This window comes from Peromyscus maniculatus, chromosome 3 (assembly GCF_049852395.1).
Source record: "Peromyscus maniculatus bairdii isolate BWxNUB_F1_BW_parent chromosome 3, HU_Pman_BW_mat_3.1, whole genome shotgun sequence".
Lineage (NCBI taxonomy): Eukaryota > Metazoa > Chordata > Mammalia > Rodentia > Cricetidae > Peromyscus > Peromyscus maniculatus.
This window is the reverse complement of record NC_134854.1, coordinates 79,516,879-79,535,265: the sequence shown is the minus strand read 5'-3', so window position 1 is coordinate 79,535,265 and position 18,387 is coordinate 79,516,879. Positions and strand designations below refer to the sequence as shown.

General features: G+C 43.5%; 1 protein-coding gene across 4 annotated transcripts in view; it reads left to right on the top strand.

The window, feature by feature from the left end:
- The window catches only part of Pde1c (phosphodiesterase 1C), a 429,787-nt gene that overhangs the window by 30,528 nt on the left and 380,872 nt on the right, over window positions 1-18,387 (top strand). The gene's annotated exons all lie outside the window — the stretch shown is intronic.

Sequence of the window (18,387 nt, the reverse complement as noted above, 5' to 3'; positions counted from 1 at the left end):
GAATTACCAAATAGTGTATAACTGTTCTGTTAATTTTCTGAAGGTGAATCCCATGTGCTGATTTATCATTTGTATTTCTTTTAGAAGTGGTACATGTCTTTTCTTTTACTTTAGTTCTTTTCTTCCTTTAAGACAGGGTTTTGCTGTGAGCCCCAGACTATCCTCAGCCTTATAAAGCCCTGCCTTAGTGTCCCAAATCCTGGGATTGCAGGCCTACACCATCGTATCCAACTTATATAGTATATTTTGCTCTTAGTAGTTTTTTTTTTAATTAGGGTGCCTTTTTCTGATTTATATAAACACCTTGTTGTGTGTGTGTGTGTGTGTGTGTGTGTGTGTGTGTGTGTGAGAGAGAGAGAGAGAGAGAGAGAGAGAGAGAGAGAGAGAGAGAGGGTCTGGCTTCTACATGTATGTGCACACACACGCACACATACAAACATATATACAGACATTGTACATACATAAAAATATAAAACAAAACACACATTAGTATTTTCTTCAAGTACTTGCATTTTTATGTTGAAATCTTTGGGATAAGTTTATCTTGTAATGAGTTAGAGATTTAATGTTTTCACCCCAATTTATTTCTCATTGCTTTAAAGCGCTGTCATGATAATAAAGTTGCACTCAGACACACGGACACTCACATGTGACCTCAGTTTGGAAGGCCTGTTCTGTTCATGCATCAGTAGGTCTTTTCTTAGGAAAAGAATGAGAGGGACAGACTGGGAGGACTGATGGAGATGACCAAAGTATATTGTGTAGCTGAAAGAAATTAACTTTGTGACACTCAGCACTGTGTACAATGAATATATGTCATTAAACTTCATCTGCCGGGCAGCAGTGGCACACGCCTTTAATCCCAGCACTCAGGAGGCAGGGGTGGCGGATCTCTGTGAGTTTGAGGCCAGCCTGGTCTACAAAGTGAGTTCCAGGACGACAGCCAAGACTACACAGACAAACCCTGTCTCAAAAAGCCAAAAAACTTCATCTACCCGCAAAGAGCAAGAGTTTGTAACTTTTTAGTTTCTTCTTCTTCCTCCTCCCCCTTCTTCTTTTCTTTTCTGTAAATATTCTAGGGGTAGTAAAAAGAATCTAGTTTCAAAACTTCTTAATTTAAATACATTCTGATTTAAATTCTAACTTAAACATATTCTAATCTATAACAGTTATACAAAGTAGTAGTTATATAGCACTACTATCCAGGTCCTTCTCGACTGTGTGGGCTGTTGGCGCTGAAGGAAATCACTTGCTTACTAGAGATTTCTGTTGTATTTTTTTCTAAAAATTTCACCTTGCATTTCAGTTTCAATTTTATGTATAGTTTGGCACACTGCAATTTATTTTGTTAGCATTCATAGAAATTATATATTTATTATAATTTTACTTTTTCAATATAAAATGGTATTACCATTTTATTTCTAAAATAGACTTATTACTAAAAACTCATTCAAACCAAAACATTAAAATCTCCTCAAATTTGGCTAACCTCTTTTTGGACACCCAGTGGGTGTCTACATGTGTAGAACATACACACTCTCCATCTGGTATGGATTTTTTATGCATGCTGTTGTATAATCAACATTTGTTTCCCACTGAAATGTGATGGTCATTTTTTTTTTTGCATAAAACATCAACAGTCATTTTAAATGAACTTTTGGTTGGAAATATTTAGTTGCTTCATCAGACCAAGAACTTAAGTTTCTCGTTCTTTTGCTCCTATCCTATTTGCTTTAGAAACACTAGTTTTAAAAAATTATAATGTTAATGAAAATGTAATTAGATCACTTTACTCCTCTTTCCTTCCTCCAGTTTCTCCCATGTCCTCGGTCTCTAGCCCCTTCCATCCTGCTCTACTTCCTCTTGAACTGATGGACTCTATTATTGTTACAAATGTATCCATTTATATTCATAAATATATCAATACAATCTACTAAGTCTATTCAGCATTACTTGTGTGTATATGATTTCTGGACTGATCACTTTGTATTTCATAACTAATTACGGGGCTCATCTCTGGGAGAGACTAATTCTCTCTTCCCCCCAAATCATTAATTGTCTGTAGTTCTATATCTAGTGGTAGAATCCCATGATTTCTCCCTTTCTCATTAGCATGTCTATTGGTATTGTCATTTTTCAGGTCTTGTTTAGCAGCCAAACTATCACGGGTGAAGTTTTCCTATGGAGAAAAATCTCACAGCAGACTTCCTGATCCAATGGCTCTGACAGTTTTTCTTCTCTCTCTTTTATGGGCCTTCAGGGAAGGAGTTTTATTGTAGCTGTATCTACTAGAGGTGGGCTCCTTCAAATCAGTTTATGTCTACATTATGACAAGTTGTGTTTTTCTGTAATGGTCTCCATTTGCTGCAAAGAGAGAAGCCTCTTTGATGTGGGGTGAGAGCTATATGTTATCTGTGGGTATAATGGTAAATTTCATCTACCATAGTCAAGTTGACTTTTTCCTGGAGATGCAAGGATAGTTCAACATATTTAAGACATTAAATATAATAAATCATATAAATATACTTAAAGACAAAAATCACATGACCATCTCAAGAGATGCAAGAAAAGCTATTGACAAATTTAACATGTCTTCTAGAGTGAGTAGAAATGGAAGGAACATACGTCATCATAATAAAGGCTATATATAACATCTATATCTGCATCTCCAAATCTGTGACAGAAACAACAATCTCCCACTTGAGGTTTGAATTCTTCATCCATAAAAGGAAGGGATGTAATTTGAGCATTAATTTTTAAATGGTTCTATAGAGTATTAGGGCTTTATCAAGATGCTTGGACAATTGTGAAAATTGTGGGACCAGTGAGATAGCTCATAGGGTAAAGACACTAGCTGCTAAGCCTGATGACTTGATGACCTAGGACCCATGGTGGAAGGAAGGATTGACTTCTTCAACTTCTTCTTTGACTTTCACACATGCGCCATGGCACTTACATGTGCTCCCCCCCTAAATAAAAGTAACTAAAAAATTAAAAAATGATTGAGATATAAGCATCAGATATAAAATATATTTAACTTTTAAAACTTCACAATATATGTATATTTGCTTATGGATATACCATTTTTTAAAAACATTGGCAATTGTAAACATCAATTTATGTTTTAAGGTGAGCTATAGTAGAAGTTGGAATAATGCTACAATTTATTTTTTTTTCTTTTGGGACAAGATTTTACTATGTAGCTCAGGCTGGCCTCAGCTTTGTGACCCTCTTGTTTTGGCTTCCTGAGTGCTGAGCTGACAGATGTTAGCCACTGTGCCCAGTTATTATTTCAATTTTTGAAAAGTGTTCTGAGATCACAGGGTGAGCAACAGTGCCAATTCCCTGCTTATAAATCCTTCCCTTCCTAGAATCACTAATAGGCATTTTCTCAATTATGCATAACTGATACCTGACAGGAATGCAGTGGCTGCCTTACTCCTGTAATAAACACTATTATATTTACCCATAACTGAAAGTTTTATGTTCAGCAGAACAGTTTGTAATTCACTTTACTTTATAATAAATATGACAGTTTTCACTTTAAAAATAAACTATGCTAATATATTCATTTTAGGGTTCTGTGTAAAATTTCATTTGAATAAGATGTTCTACTGCTGAAAATGTGTGTAGCATTGTAGGTGTTGCTGAGGGGGCTGGTCCTTGAAGTCTGCTGAGATTTAACTGTACACTGAGCCTTCCTGCTGCTTCGAGCTTATCCACTTTTGCCTAGTGATTCTCCCATCTTCTGTAATGAGAGTGGTACTCACATCTTTCTTCTGGAAATGAGGCAACAGCAGGCATTACATGGGGATGCTGGGATCGGTGACTTTAGACTTGAGACATTTTACTTTTTGACTTCTTTGGACTAGGCTGACACCACAACTATGGTATGAATGCAATTGATCTTCTTAATGAATCATTTGGCTTCTTGCTTACTGTGCAACTATAGTAGCCCCTAACCATCTATGGGAACTATGTTCCAAGACCCCTAGTGACACCTGGAACTGAAGGTGATTCCCACATATCCCCTCTGACAGTCGCCATGCTCAGCTGTACTAATGTCTGAGCCTTGGAGTGTCTGTCATCATACTAACAAAGCAATGCATGTATGTTGGGTAGTTTTATGTCAACTCGACACAAGCTAGAGTCATCTGAGAGGAGGGAACCTCAATTAAGAAAATGCCACCATAAGATGAGGCTGTAGGCAAGCCTGTAGGGAATTTTTTAAATTAGTGATTAATGGGGGAGGGCCCACTCCAGTGTGGTTGGTGCCATCCCCGGGCTGGTGGTCTTGGTTCTATAAGAAAGCAGGCTGAGCAACTCATAAGGAAGAAGCCAATAAGCAACACCCCTCCATAGCCTTTATATCAGCTCCTGCCTCTAGGTTCCTGCCCTGTTTGAGTTTCTGTTTTGACTTCCTTCAGTGATGGACTATGATTGGAAATGTAAGCCACATAAACCCTTTCCCTCCCAAGTTGCTTTGGTCATGATGTTTCACCACAGCAGTAGTCACCCTAACTACATGGAATCAGCTTCCGTGCTCCTCACTGGAGCAACCTTAGGTGTTGTGGCTGCAGAAGAAGCAGTGGGATGGCGCCTCTGTACTTTACTGTAGTACTGTCATACTTTTGCTTAAGAAGGCTTATAATTACAGGAAGTTCTTGGCTTACGTTGATATATGTGCTTGAGGCAGAGGACCAAGTATTTATCAATTGAATTTTATGAACAGCTTTGGTTTTCCTTAATGTGCTTTGCAAATTGCTAGCTGCTATTCTCTGGTTTATGAAACTGTCAGAGGATGCATGTGATCTGCTCCTGGCTAGGGCTCTTGTCCTGTGTCTGTCATGGCTGCAACAGGAGCTGCTGTTCTTTGGAATTATTTGAATGCTTAGTGAGAAGAGTCATTTCTTGGGTATGCCAACTGGGATCAGGTTTCTCTATTGCCAGGTGAAATGACACTTCTTTAATGACCTGGAAAACTCCATCTCCATCTCCAAGACAGTTCTATAGAGGTTACTAATTGTCCCATATCCATTGTCATAGGATTAGCCAAGCATATGGAAGATGCTTAATAAATACTTGTTAAAACTACAGCACAGAACAACCAGGCATAACGGTGCATGCTTGTAATTCCAGTATTTGAGAGCAGGAGACAAGAGGTTCAGCAGTCCAAGCTTAATCTCCAGTTCAATATCAGCCTGAGCATACAAAACTCAGACTTGGAAAAAAATATATCTAGCACAGACTTACTTGTCCAGTGTATCTTTTTCACATTGTCTGCAGTTGGTGGAACTGTTTGGGAAGGAGGTACAGCTTTGTTAGAGGTGTGTCATTTTGTGTTGGCTTTGAAAATGGACTTCAGTTCTCAGTTTTTGTTCTGTAGTTCCCCATTTAATGTTGGCAAAATGGTTGATTCAGCAATTACTCTTATAAATTTCATTGGCTAAAAATTAGTCGCAGGTATACTTCTAGGCCAATTACTGGCTTAGTAGAAAGGATTATCTTTTCTTATTGGTTGGTACACCTGTGTGCGTGCGTGCATGTGTAGGATGGGTATACATGGATGTGGAGGGCAGAGGTTGATGCCTGGTGTCTTCCTTTCTCACTTGAGCCAGGATTGCTCATTGAATCTGGAGCTCACCAGTTGACTGGCTGTTCAACTCTGAGAACCACCTGTCTTCATCCCTGAAGGGCTAGGGTTAGAGGTCAGGCTTTTACATGGGTGCTAGGGATCTGACTCGGGACTTCATGCTTGCATGGTAGGTACTTTATCAACTGAGCTAGTTTTCCAGTCCCAGTTGAGACACTTTTATTGATTGGTTGATTGATTTTCATCAACATACTAAGTAATAGGTTACATTATCACTGTTTCATATACAGATACCATTGTAATTTGCTTATATTTACTGCACCCTGTCACCATTTCTTATCTGCTCCATTATGTAGGACTCACCTCCTTCCCCCAAATAGTACCGGTTGTCTTTTCATATCATATCTATGTATGTAGTTGATGATATGTTGTTAAATCTCTATGCCATGTGACAATAGCATGTGGTATTTATCTTTCATTTCCTTACATTATCCTCTCTTGGTCTCTCTTTTTCCACACTTTAGACCTCTTCCTTCAACATAGTTTCTACTCTGCTTGGCTTGTGGAATTTGTATTGTATTTTAAATATAGGATCATACCTTATACAAATAGGGATAATTTGACTTCCTTTTTTCCTACTTGCATGCCCTTTATTTCTTCCTCTGGCCTTATTGCTGTGGCTAATTCAAGCATTACACCAAAGAAGAGGAGACATTTTTGATTTAGCATAAATGCTACCAATTCCTCCCTGCTTGGTTATATATGACTAATGTTAGCAATAGATTTTCTTAGTTAACCTATATTTCTTCCATTCTTAGTTTCTTCAATACCAGAAAGAGATATGGATTTTGTTAGAGGCCTTTCTTTATCTATGATAAGATGATCATGTGATTCTGCCCCTGCATGTGATATGTTTCATTAATTGATTTGTGTGTGTTGAACTATCTCTGCATCTCTGGAGTGAAAATAGGTCAGTCATGATATACAAGCTTTTTAAAGTGCTGTTACATTTGGTTTGTAAGTGTTTTGTTGAGAACTTTTGTGCACCTGTGGTAGTTTTAAAGAGAATGGCCCCCATAGGCTCATATATTTGAACACTCAATCTGCAGTTGGTGGAACTGTTTGGGAAGGATTAGGAGGTACAGTTTTGTTGGAGGTGTGTCATTTTGTGTTGGCTTTAAGATTTCAAAAGATAACCCCACTTCCTTCTCAATCTTGTGCCTGTGGACCAGATGTAAACTTTTAGCTACTGCTGCAGCACCATACCTGCTGTTGCTATGCTATCCACCGTGATGGTCATGGAACCATCCTCTGAACTATAAGCAAGTCCCCAGTTAAAGGCTATCTTTTATAAGTTGTCTTGGTCATGATGTCACTTCACAGCAATTACAAAAATAACCAAGGCAGCACCTGACAAGTTGATTAGATTGTCCTGAGGGCTCTTCTAATGGAGTTGCCTTTGTAGAAGGAATGTACTGCTTGCTCCCCGTGGCTTGCTTAGCCAGCTTTCTTATACCACTTAGCACTACTGCCCAGGGGTGGCACACCCACTATGGGCTGGGCCCTCCCACATCAATTACTAATTAAGAAAATGCCCCACAGGTTTGCATACAGGCCATCTGGTGGGGGCATCTTCTCACCTGAAGTCCCCTCTTCTCCAATGACCCGAGATTGTGTCAGGTTGACAAAGCAGTAGCTTGTAGTTATCTTTGCATGTTCTAACTGGTCCCTAGTGTCTCTTATGCCATCTCGAGCCAGTACTTAGGACCCTTTCATGCATAGACTTGTGAGGGGTCAGAAAAGCGAAGGAATGGGGATGGCTAGTTCAGTGCTATTCATTACCAAGAAGCATCCACTGTTCTAACTGCATTTTCAAGCTCCTCCTTCCAAGGAAAGGCTGAAACTCAAACTCAAATAATTGATTTTAAACCTAACCTAAAGAATTTCACTATAGACAGTTTTCCCTCATTTCTTCTTTATCTGTGGGAGCTCAGTTCTTTATTCTGTATTTTGAGGATCCAGTCAAAATATTTACTGTGATGCCTTGAATTATTATTATTATTGTTGCTGTTGTTAGGAGCAAAGCAAAGAAGAAATAAATATAAAGACACAACTTTTTGTTTTGTTTTTGTTTTGAGACAATTTCACCATGTAGCCAAGGCTGTGCTGATATTTGGTAACTAGTCCAAGTAATCCTCAAATTTAGGATCCTTCCGTTTCAGCATGTTGAGTGCTGGGATCACAGGCGTGCATCACCACACCCCATAAGAGCTCCAACTTGGTCCTCACTGTAACATTTCTTGTGGCTCCTACACACTCACAGGTGCTTTTGCTTCTTCTGTCAGGAGAGGCATCCTATGTCTCCATTTCTAGGAAAGCAGCTGAAGCTAACGGCCAAGGTTCTCAGAGAGTGGCAGAGCCTGCACGTAAATGCAGGTCTGTCTCCAATCCCACCCCAGCCCTACCCCTGCTGGTGCAGACCTAGAAAAGCAAGACACAGGCCCCCTTCCCCCGCCCAACTCTTTTTTTTTTGGAATGGGTTAGGAACATTTAGGAACTTCAAGACTGAACTGAACTTAAATTCCTGACTCAGGGCCAGCACAAGGAAGGGGCCCTCACAGTTTTAAATCTGTGCCTGGTGACACCCACGTGGTGAAGGAGAGCAGACAACCCACTCAGGAGCCTGGTGTCTCATCCCATCATTCTAGAAGAGCTGCCAATCTGATATTTCCTTTCCTGAAGGTCGTATGCTGTGACCTTTAGTACAATCATCACTGTTAAGCCTCTCTGGGACTCACTTTGCATTTCTGTAGAACAGAAAGAACAATCTCAACACCTAAGAGTGATCAGGGGAAAAAAAAGGGAGCGTGACAGGAATGCCCATGTGCTTGATGTCTTGCCGTTTGTGATTCCACGTTCACCTCTCACAGCATGGATTTTAATTTCTTCATAGCAAACAGGGATTGTTTCGTTGGCTAAGCTCATACTTTGTGGCTTTCTCTCATCACCCATCGCTTGGCCACAGCGCATGCTCTCAGATGCTTTTGTGGGCAGAGCCCTGTGCCTGGCATGTGGCAGGTTCTCAGACATTCTTTGTGAAGTGATTAATTCGTTTTTCTCTAATCCTCTTTTCTTTTCTCCCACAGCATTTGTGTGTATGATGTGCGCATGTGCTGTGTGAGTGTGGACAATCTGCATGTATATGATGTGTGTGTAATATGTGAATACATGTGTGCCATGGCACACATGTGGAGGACAGAGGACAACCTCAGGTATTGGTCCTTGCTTTGGACCTCATTTCTGATCGTCTCTTAATGGCTGCTGGATGCTGTGCACTCCAGGCTAGCTGGTGCCCAAGCTTCTGGGGATACTCTTGCCCAGCTCCCTGTACGAGATGGGGTTATAGGGACATGCTAGCATGCTCAGGTTTATATGGGTCCTAGAGATTCAAACTCGGTCCTTGTGCTGATGTGGTAAGTATTTTACCCATGGGCCATCTCCCCAGCCCCAAGATCTGTTTTCTGTTTCTGCTGATGACATCACTGATCAGTCTTTTTCATCTCAATCAGACAATTGGTCATTTTCCTGGATTCTTCCTTTGGAGTGTTATCCCCTTCATAGTTTCAAGCCCATCTTCTCTCCCCTGTCTCCATAGCTGCCCACTACCTGTTTATTGTCAAGGTGCAGCTCTTACCTCTCAAGTTGTCTGTCTTCCACAAATCCTAGTCTGACTATTCCTGTTCCCTGGTGTCGGCTTGATCCTAATTTTACTGAAACAAATGTAAAAAGACATTTTGCATAACATTGGGAAATGGGACAGACTGGGGATTAGAATTTATTGAGATATTATTTTTCAGGGGAGGTGTAATGATGGTCTTGTGTTGTTAATGTCTTTAACTATTGGAGGAAAGTCTATCAACACAACAGTGTCTCTAGCTTAACTTGAAATGCGCATACCTTTGCCATTTTTTGTTCTTTTTTGATTGCTTTTGCCTGCCTTCTTCCTTAATGTCATCCCCCTACCCCATGCTGGAGGAGAAGTCTCCCAGATGTTTCTACACCTTTATTAGGAATTTGTGACACCACCTTCTCTGATTGCTCTATTGGAAGTGATGTTGTTCTCTTGCAAATACATTTTTTTTTTTTTTGGTTTTTCGAGACAGGGTTTCTCTGTGTAGCTTTGCGCCTTTCCTGGAGCTCACTTGGTAGCCCAGGCTGGCCTCGAACTCACAGAGATCCGCCTGGCTCTGCCTCCCGAGTGCTGGGATTAAAGGCGTGCGCCACCAACGCCCGGCTTGCAAATACATTTTATACCATGTGTTCTTCATTTCTGACAGCCACCCATCTGAATTCATTTTAAAGTTTTCAGACATTCTCTCTCCTGCTTTCTTTTTTGGTCAGGATTTCTTAGGTTGCATAAGCCAAAGACTCAACTCAGCCGATTCCAGCATGAAACCTAATGTTGAGAGTCACAAAACAGGAAAACCCAAAAGATAGCCTCAATGCAGCCACAGCTGGATTCAGTGAACCACTTTTATCCTCCGGTTACCTAGTTCTTCCCACAGCCCTGTCTCTTGGCTTTATTTGCACTTGTTTTAGTTTCACTCTTAGGTAAACCCTGTCTGTGGGGTGGCTTCTGTTCCACGGTGTGTAAGAGAAAGAAAAAGAACTCACTTATTCCTTCATCAAGTCCTGGACCAAGTCCTGTTGGTCTGGATTGGATTATGTGCCTGATGCCGAGCCAAACACCATGGCTGGGGGCCAGCTGGGTGCACTGACTAGCCAAGTAGAAGGCAGGTGTCTACCCCTGGAGCCGAAGGGTGGCACCAGCTTCCCTTAGACCTCACCAGCCGAGAGAGGTTGCCTGTCCATATCTTCTACTTAACAGGCTACGGGGAGTGAGATGGCACGAGGTCCCATGAAATGAATTCAGTTTTGTTTCTTCCCATCCAGCCTCGCACCCTGAATGGTGTACTCTGTTTCCTTTGTTAGCAGCCTTAAGAAACATTGCTAGTGTTAATTTTATATATCTGAGTGGGATCCACTCTAAACTGGATTACTGCCTTGTTTCTTGGCACAACCCTTCCTGATCCCGAGGGAACTGTAATTTGGTTGAAAGAATAATAGGGGACATTGTGGTGTGAAACCCCGGGAACAGACAAGCGTCTGTTGAGGACTTTGGAAAAGCAAGGGAGGTGTGGGGAAGGAGCCCAAGCAGAACATTTGTAGTTACCACAACTTGGCTGTTGGATGGCTTTATGGCAGGCTCAGGAATGTGGGTCACAGAGCATGGAGACTCATCCACCTCAGGATGGTAAAGACCAGTGTCACCATGGGCACGGAAACCACTGGCTCCATCTGGGTAGTCGCCAGGCCTTTTCCTACCATTCTCCAAGCATTGTGCACAGGCTGTGCTGCACCAGATTCTATGTACAGATATTTTACACGAAGTGTCTGAGCTCAGTGGACGTCCACTTAACAGACTAAACTGCAGAGGAGCAAATCACAAGTTATCCACTAGAGTAGAGAGTGGAAAGGGATTTTGAGTCAGCTGGATGACTTGCATGGCTGTTGGATGGAAACTAAGGCTTCTTTATCTAGCAATTCTCAATTTTGGGATATAAAGGTACTGTAGGAGGAGGGCAACCATCACGGTAAAGATGCAGTCAGGCAAGAACCGCCCACGGCTACAAGATTAGCATGTATGGGATTTCAAAGAAGAACAGAGTATTTGTGTGGTCTACTGTGTCTCGCATCTTGCAAGGGAAGAAGCAAGATGATAGGGATATTGTGAGATGATCCAGCAGCCACTTGATCACAAGATTAAAACTGTAATAATTTATGATGGACAGATGAACATGGCGTATTTACAGATGTGGGACTTTGAGAAGGAAACAATAATGTCCATGTAGAATACTATCTGAGGACACAAAACCTCAGTCTAACCACAAGGGCATACCAGACATCCACGAAACAAGGAACATTCTTATGTGCATGTATATGACATGCGCTCGGGGCTGGATATAGAAAAGAAAAAGTGAACGTCAGAACAAAACAAGGGGAGATTTTGGAAATGTTCCAGTTCTAGATCTTTCTGACACTCAAATGAGTGATAGAGTTCAGAATGGATCTTGTCCAGAGGAGAAAGTCTATAAAGGGTATTATTAGATCATCTGGCCAAATGGGAATGTGGATGGTAAGTTAGATAAAGGCACTGTGTCAGTGTAGATATCTGTACTGTGATTGACTCATTTCTTAGGAAGTATACACACAGGCATTTTGGGTTTAGACACAGTAACATGTGTAATTTACTATATACAGGCATACACACTTGTGCACGCACGCCTGTGCGCGTGTACACACACACACACACACACACACACACACACACACACACACACACACACAGGAGGGCGGGAAGAGAGGCAGAAAGAATGGATGAGAGGGGATGGAGTAGGGAGGGGAAAGAGAGAGAGAGATGTGGGAGGAGAGTGGAACAAAATGTTAGATGAATCTGGGTAATGTCTATATGAATTTCTCCGTACTATTTTTAATAGCTTTTTAAAAATAAATTTGAAACTTTTGTAAAAAGTCAAATACAGTATCAACTCCAGAGAGAGCCTCTGTTACCAGGGTGTTGAGGTGGTGATGATGAACAGGTGCGTGCTGACGAAGTTTCTGGGTGCGTTTCCAGCCTCGACTGCGTGATCCTACCAGTCTTGTGAAGTAACCACAGCTGGTGTTGAGTTCATGAACCCAGCAGCCTTGTCATGTCAGACTTCTCAATTTTCCAAAACTTAATTTAAACCTTGGTCTAAATTCCCATCCTATGGTTGGCAGCAAATTCAAAAAGAGACCATTACTGGAGCCTCTCTTCCTCTGCTAGGAACCACAGCAGCCCAAGGTGGGTGAGAGAGACGGGAAGGTGCATGACACACGGACCGGGTCTCTAGTTCAAGTCCCCGCTTCTTTCCCAATAAAGTGCTCAGGGACTGTGTGTGTTACAGAGTCTGATATCAGGGACTTCTTAAAGCCACCTGTGAATACAATTCTCTCCCCAACCCTGGCCCCCATCAGCATAATTTTTCAGAGAGTATAAGATTTTACAAGAGATCAGTGGGGACACAGACTCTTCATCTGGTTTCTTGTTTAGAACTGAGTAAAAGGGGAGGTAGGGACCAAAGAAAACGAAGTACAAATTAATGTCAAAAATTAACCTGACACGTTCATGTCCCATTTATAGTTCAATTTAGAATTTAAAATAATATTTGCATCCAGAGCAGGAGTCCCTTGTCTATGGTAGCCATTTCCTCACTAGCTAGTGGTTGTCATATCTAGAAATCCCAAAGTAGCCACAGGTGAGTCACGCATCCCAGGGTCAGCACAAAACAGTTGTAAATATCTTGCTTCCTTGAGTGGAAAGGTAACATTAAAACAACAGTGTTTCTGCATTTTTCTACCTAAAGAAAAATACTTTAAACCTGATGGCCTGTTAAAAGAAAAACCTACAAATCTATGACATTGAGGTGATACTACCCAGGGAATTAATGTTCTCTTGATGTTTCTTGTCAGGAGAATGTTGGTCCAGCTGTTTTGATTCCCACTATTCCAGATGTAACACTGACAGACTTCTCAGGAAGGTTAATGGAAATCAAAATGACTGTCATTTCTTACTTCTGATCAAAGAGGCCAACAGTGAGCAACTCTGAGCATCCCTGGGTCTCTGAGGTGGGAGGAAGATGAAGTCTGTCCACAGAGAGAGCCCACCCCTGACTGCTCTCCGTGGACTGGCCACTGTCACAGGAAACAAAGACCTGGGCGGGTCACATGGAAGACAGACCATGTAAGTCATGATTTTCCAACTCTGCATCCTGTGTGTGGCATGTGCACCGCCCTGGTCTTTGCCACGGTTCTGAAAATAGTTGGTTACATGGGGTCATTTTCCAAACGGGGAAACTGAGATCCTAATAGTTTTCCCAGGGTCACCCGATAATGAGAGCTGCAGTCAGGTTTCCTTGGTCGTGGATTTGTGCCTTTGCTTCTGGTTGGTTTGGGCTCCGCTGCTGTTCCTTCCTTCCCTGCCACGCCTGGCTCTTATTTTCGCAGATTTCCTACTTACATCATCCTAAGTACCCAAGTCCTCTTTGCTGAGCTGGTTGGTCGAGTCAGTGGGACACAGGCACATCGTGGTTCTGGGGCTGGGTTTTGGCCTTGTCCACAAAGTCTGGCAGCACTTCCTGGGGGAACAGCCGAGCAGTCAGGTAGAAAGGAGAGTTTCTGGGCACTGATCCATGGCTGGGCAGAAGAAAACACCCTTCTCATTTGTTGTGTGTTGATCTAGTGGCAGGGCAGAGAAGTGAGCGTGCAGAACAGAGACCCGAGGGCTTCCCGGAAGGAGAAGCTGGCCGGGACGGTGCTCTCTTTCTATGGATCAGTTGGGTCCGTTTTGGTAGATGACATCATAGTGTAGTGTTGTGATGATGTTTGCTCGAGGGATTTCCGCTGGGTGGGTGGGTGAGGAAAAAATAAAGGTTTCCATAAGAAAAATATTTTGTATGATTTAGCTTTTTAAACTTTCAGCACAGGGCAGTGAGCAAATGACGAGATCTTCTGTGAGACTAGGAGTGAGTGTGGAAAGCCTTCTCTTCGGGGAGTTCAGAGATGTCAAAGGTTGTTGAGGGACCCCAGCTGGCAGGAGACGGAGGTACATTGACCCTAGTTGGATGATGGGTCAAGTCAATAGCTTTCCTATAGACTTGTGGGGCTTGGGCTACCGCAAACCCTGTGTCCCGTGGTGCTAGCACATGGGTAAAATTTAACAAAGTGCTGATGAAGGGAGAGAGAGAGAAGAGAGGGAGGGCACAGAAGGTCCCGAGTCTGGGTAGCAGTGTTCCCCCAGCATGGGCCCTCTCTTTCTCCCTGGCTGGAATCCTGGAAAACTGTGTCAAAATTTGTCTTTGAGGCTGGGAGTATGGCTCAGCTGGAAGAGAATTTGCCTACCTCACACAGCTCTGGGTTTGATCCCCATCATAACATAATAGGTATGGTAGTATATAACTGTAGTCCCAGTACTTGGGAGGTGCAGGCAGGAGGATCAGGAGTTCAAGGCCACCCTCAGCTTTCTCCCTTGTGTATAACTCACTGAAGTCCACACCATGAAGTGAGACAGTAGAGATGTGGTAGGGCATCTACTAAGGACCTCTCCCCTGCCGCGTGCAGGGCAGATCAAAGACACACTTCCCTCAGTCCACCTCGTTCCTCTGAGGGTTGGGTCCTGTTGTCTCCTTTTCATGGGTGAAAAGACTAAGACTTGAGAGAGTAAGTGACTGGGGTCTGGCAACACTGGAAGAGCTTTGGCTTGTAAAGGATTCTTGGAGGGTGTGCTACCCGTGAGTGAAAAATACTTGGCTTGAGGGGAAAAAATCATAGAAGGATGCAAGCCTATCCAAAACAGTTTCAGGAAACTGGTGGCTGTCAGATTTCCCGCGTTTCCACATGTAAGCCGGTTCCCAAATCAAGGCAATGCTCATCAGTGCCCTAGCTTTAAAAAAAAACATTATCATTCCATAGGGACCTTGAAGTCTTGAACTCTCCTGGCTGGCACAGGCTTCGCTGGGCCTGCAGACAGCTTGTTAACTGAGAATTCACCAGGGGCATAACCTTTCCCTTGTCCCTCTGCACACCAGCAGGCCCCGGGTTATGCCACGTGCAGGGCTCTCATGGGCAAGGAGGGACGCATGTGGAAAATGGACTGATGAGTGAGTCATTGTAAGACTTTGCCGTTCTGATGAGGCAGGTTAAGAGGGGACAGCATTATCAGATCCTGTCTGGTCTGGTTCGTCTCAGCTTTGAATGCCTAGGGTAGGCTCTGCCTTGTGTTAGGATATGACTTAATCTTGAGAAGTGGGTTTTGTTTTCGTTAAATAGACACGTAGTCTCTAAGAGATTAGGGAATTTGTTCATGTTTCTCCAACTGGTGGGAGGCAGAAACTGATTTTGAATCCAGTTGTTCTTAGAGACGTGCTTGGTGGGCATGTCAAGGCATGGGGACATTTGCTCCTCATCTTTGAGTGAGTGCTCCATTCATCTGCTACCCCTGAAACTATGTAGGGCTCTGTAGTTCTGAGCTTGCCTTCCTGGCTCACTGGAGAATATCCGGCTTGCCTGAGCACGTAGATGGGATGGACAGTGTGTAACCTGATGGACCCCTGTCCCTGGCTGCAAAGAGGGCTTCCTGGAGGGCTGCTCTCTGCTTCTCTTCTGGACTCATTGTCAGGTTGTAATGAGGATATATGTGTCAGTTTCCAGAGATCTAATTGTGGCCACACAGAGTCAGCAGACAGCTGGCAGAGCCCTAGCTGGGGTGTGGTGGGCTTGGAACAGCCCCCTCTGTTGGGTCTCCAGCCTCACCAGGAGTCTGTGCTAGGTTTCAGCCTCTAAGCAAGATGTGGACTTGGATGGCTCTGTCTTCCTGCTACCCAACCACAGCTGTCACAAGTCTTCAGTTGTTCGATGCTGACAGCGGTTAAGAATTATAATGATGGCAGGTACTCCTGGCAGGATCCTAGATACCCCTTCAAGCATTTTACAAACAAACATTCATTCATTCTAATTTTCACAACACTTTAAAATAAGTCAATTACCATCTACCCATTTTATAGATGAAGAAACCAAGGCACAAAGAAGTCGAGGGCTTTTCCCATTGTCACACAATAAGTGAGGAGCTGAGACTTTATGGAGTTGATATCTGCCACAAGTCATCATTTTTCCATTGTCACACAGTAAAAGAGGAGTTGGGACTTGAACTTATGGAGTTGGTATCTGGCATAAGTCAGTCTTCCCTGAGTCCTGACTTTCCTCTGTGCCTGTGCCTACTCCTGGAATGGATTTGACCTGACTCAGCCAGCCACAACAGTTTTGGGGCAATAGCCAAAAAGCTGTCTTTTCTCATTGTTAGTCCCTGTCATTCCTCATTCCCTGTCTTCCTGTAACTTATCCAAAAACTTATACTTATTTTTTGCATCTCTCCCTTCATCTTTGCTTATTTCTTACTTTGGTGCTCAGTAGCTGGTAATCAGGCAGTGGCGGAGAAGCTTGTCTGTGAGCTGGTGAGGTCAGGGACTGTGTGTACCTGTGAACCACAGCAGCCACACAAAGCTCGTGCACAGACTGTACTGTACATGTATGTGGGTCAGAACGTGGATGCACAGATGAACCAATGAATTTCAGCCCTGTGCCCCAGCGGTCAACCTCTAAATGACCTTTCAGGGCTGGCTGGCTTGAGAACAAAGGCAAGCCAGCAAGAAGCTGAAAACATGAGTCTGGATTGGAAGTTGGAGCAACAGCATCATATATTGATTTGCAGCCCATAGGGCATTAAAATTTTTTTCATTATGTCTATTCCCACAAGTCTGCGTGGGTGCGTGTCCGCATGAGTGCAGGTGCCCACAGAGAGTGGAAGTAGGCATTGGACCTCCTGGAGCTAGAGTTACAGGTGGTTTTAAGTAGCCTGGCATGGGTTCTGGGACCTGAACTTGGGTCTTCTGCAAGAACAGCATGTGCTTTAAACTGCCGAGTATCTCTCCAGCTGTGGGACAGGACATTTTTATGTACTTTTCTGCACTGAATCTTCAGGCTGACATGCTATAGGCGTAGCAGATGAATGCTCCACTTTATAGGAGGGGAGGAAACTGAGGGGAAGAGGGGAAGATTTTCTCTGTATCTAATAGCCCTCCCGTTACCCCACAGGCCTTGGACTCACCAGGGTGAGGGAGCAAGATGAATCACAGAGTAGCCTGTAACTAGGATGGACTAAGTGAGTAATAGAAGCCCTGGGCAGGACTGGCAGGGCAGAGGGAACTGGCTGCTTGCAGCAGGGATCCTGGCCTCTTGGTGAATTTCTGACATTAATTCCCACGCTCCGGCATTGAATGAGGAACAGTGGGTGTGGCTGCTCAGACTTTTGCCACTGGACAGAAGTCAGCCATGGTTCTTCTGGGCTCTCACCACCAGCACCTGACAGGAGAGTCCAGACTCAGGATGCCACAGGGACGCCTATTAGTTCAGCTCCAAAGAAGCTGGCTGTTCTCAGCTTTTAGAGAACCCCATCAAATAACCTTCCTGTATCTTACACCAATATCAGCAAAATCTCCTGGGGAGACATTTGCTTGTGTAAGTCCATGTGCTTAGACCCTCAGGGTTAGCTCCTGGGAGCTCTGCCTTGTGAGGTGGTAAAACCCAATGAAACCAGTGGAGGGGATTCTTGTGAAATGCCTTTGACTTCTGTCTCATCCCCTTTCCTATGTCTTCACTCTGGGTCAGGCTTTTCCCATCTCTTGTCCCCTATGTCTCTTGCAGGGTTTCTCTAACCTTGGCTCTCTGACCCACCCACATAGTTGCCACAGTGCCTAACCCCAAACAGAAGTGGTTATGTGTAAACATGCCACGTCTCCCTTTCTCCCTCATGAGGAATTTCTCACCACCATCTACCCAGCCCTTCCCGTCTCTGAACCAACCTCACCCAGTCCTGCACACGCATGCATGATTCTGCACAGTACAGGAGGGGCTCGCTGCCCGATGGTCCTGCTTCCCTGATTTTGTTTCTGTTGACGGTCCTCTCTCCTCTTCCTATATCTCTTTCACAGTCCAGCACAAACACACAGTTGTCGGCGAGTGTTTCTCAGTCCCGGGCCTCCTCGCATTGATGTCTTTCCCCCGCCCCCTGTGTTTGATAGTTTCTAGTGTGGCGCTCAGAACCACGAGTGTCAGTCACCAGCTTATGTCGGACTCCCAGG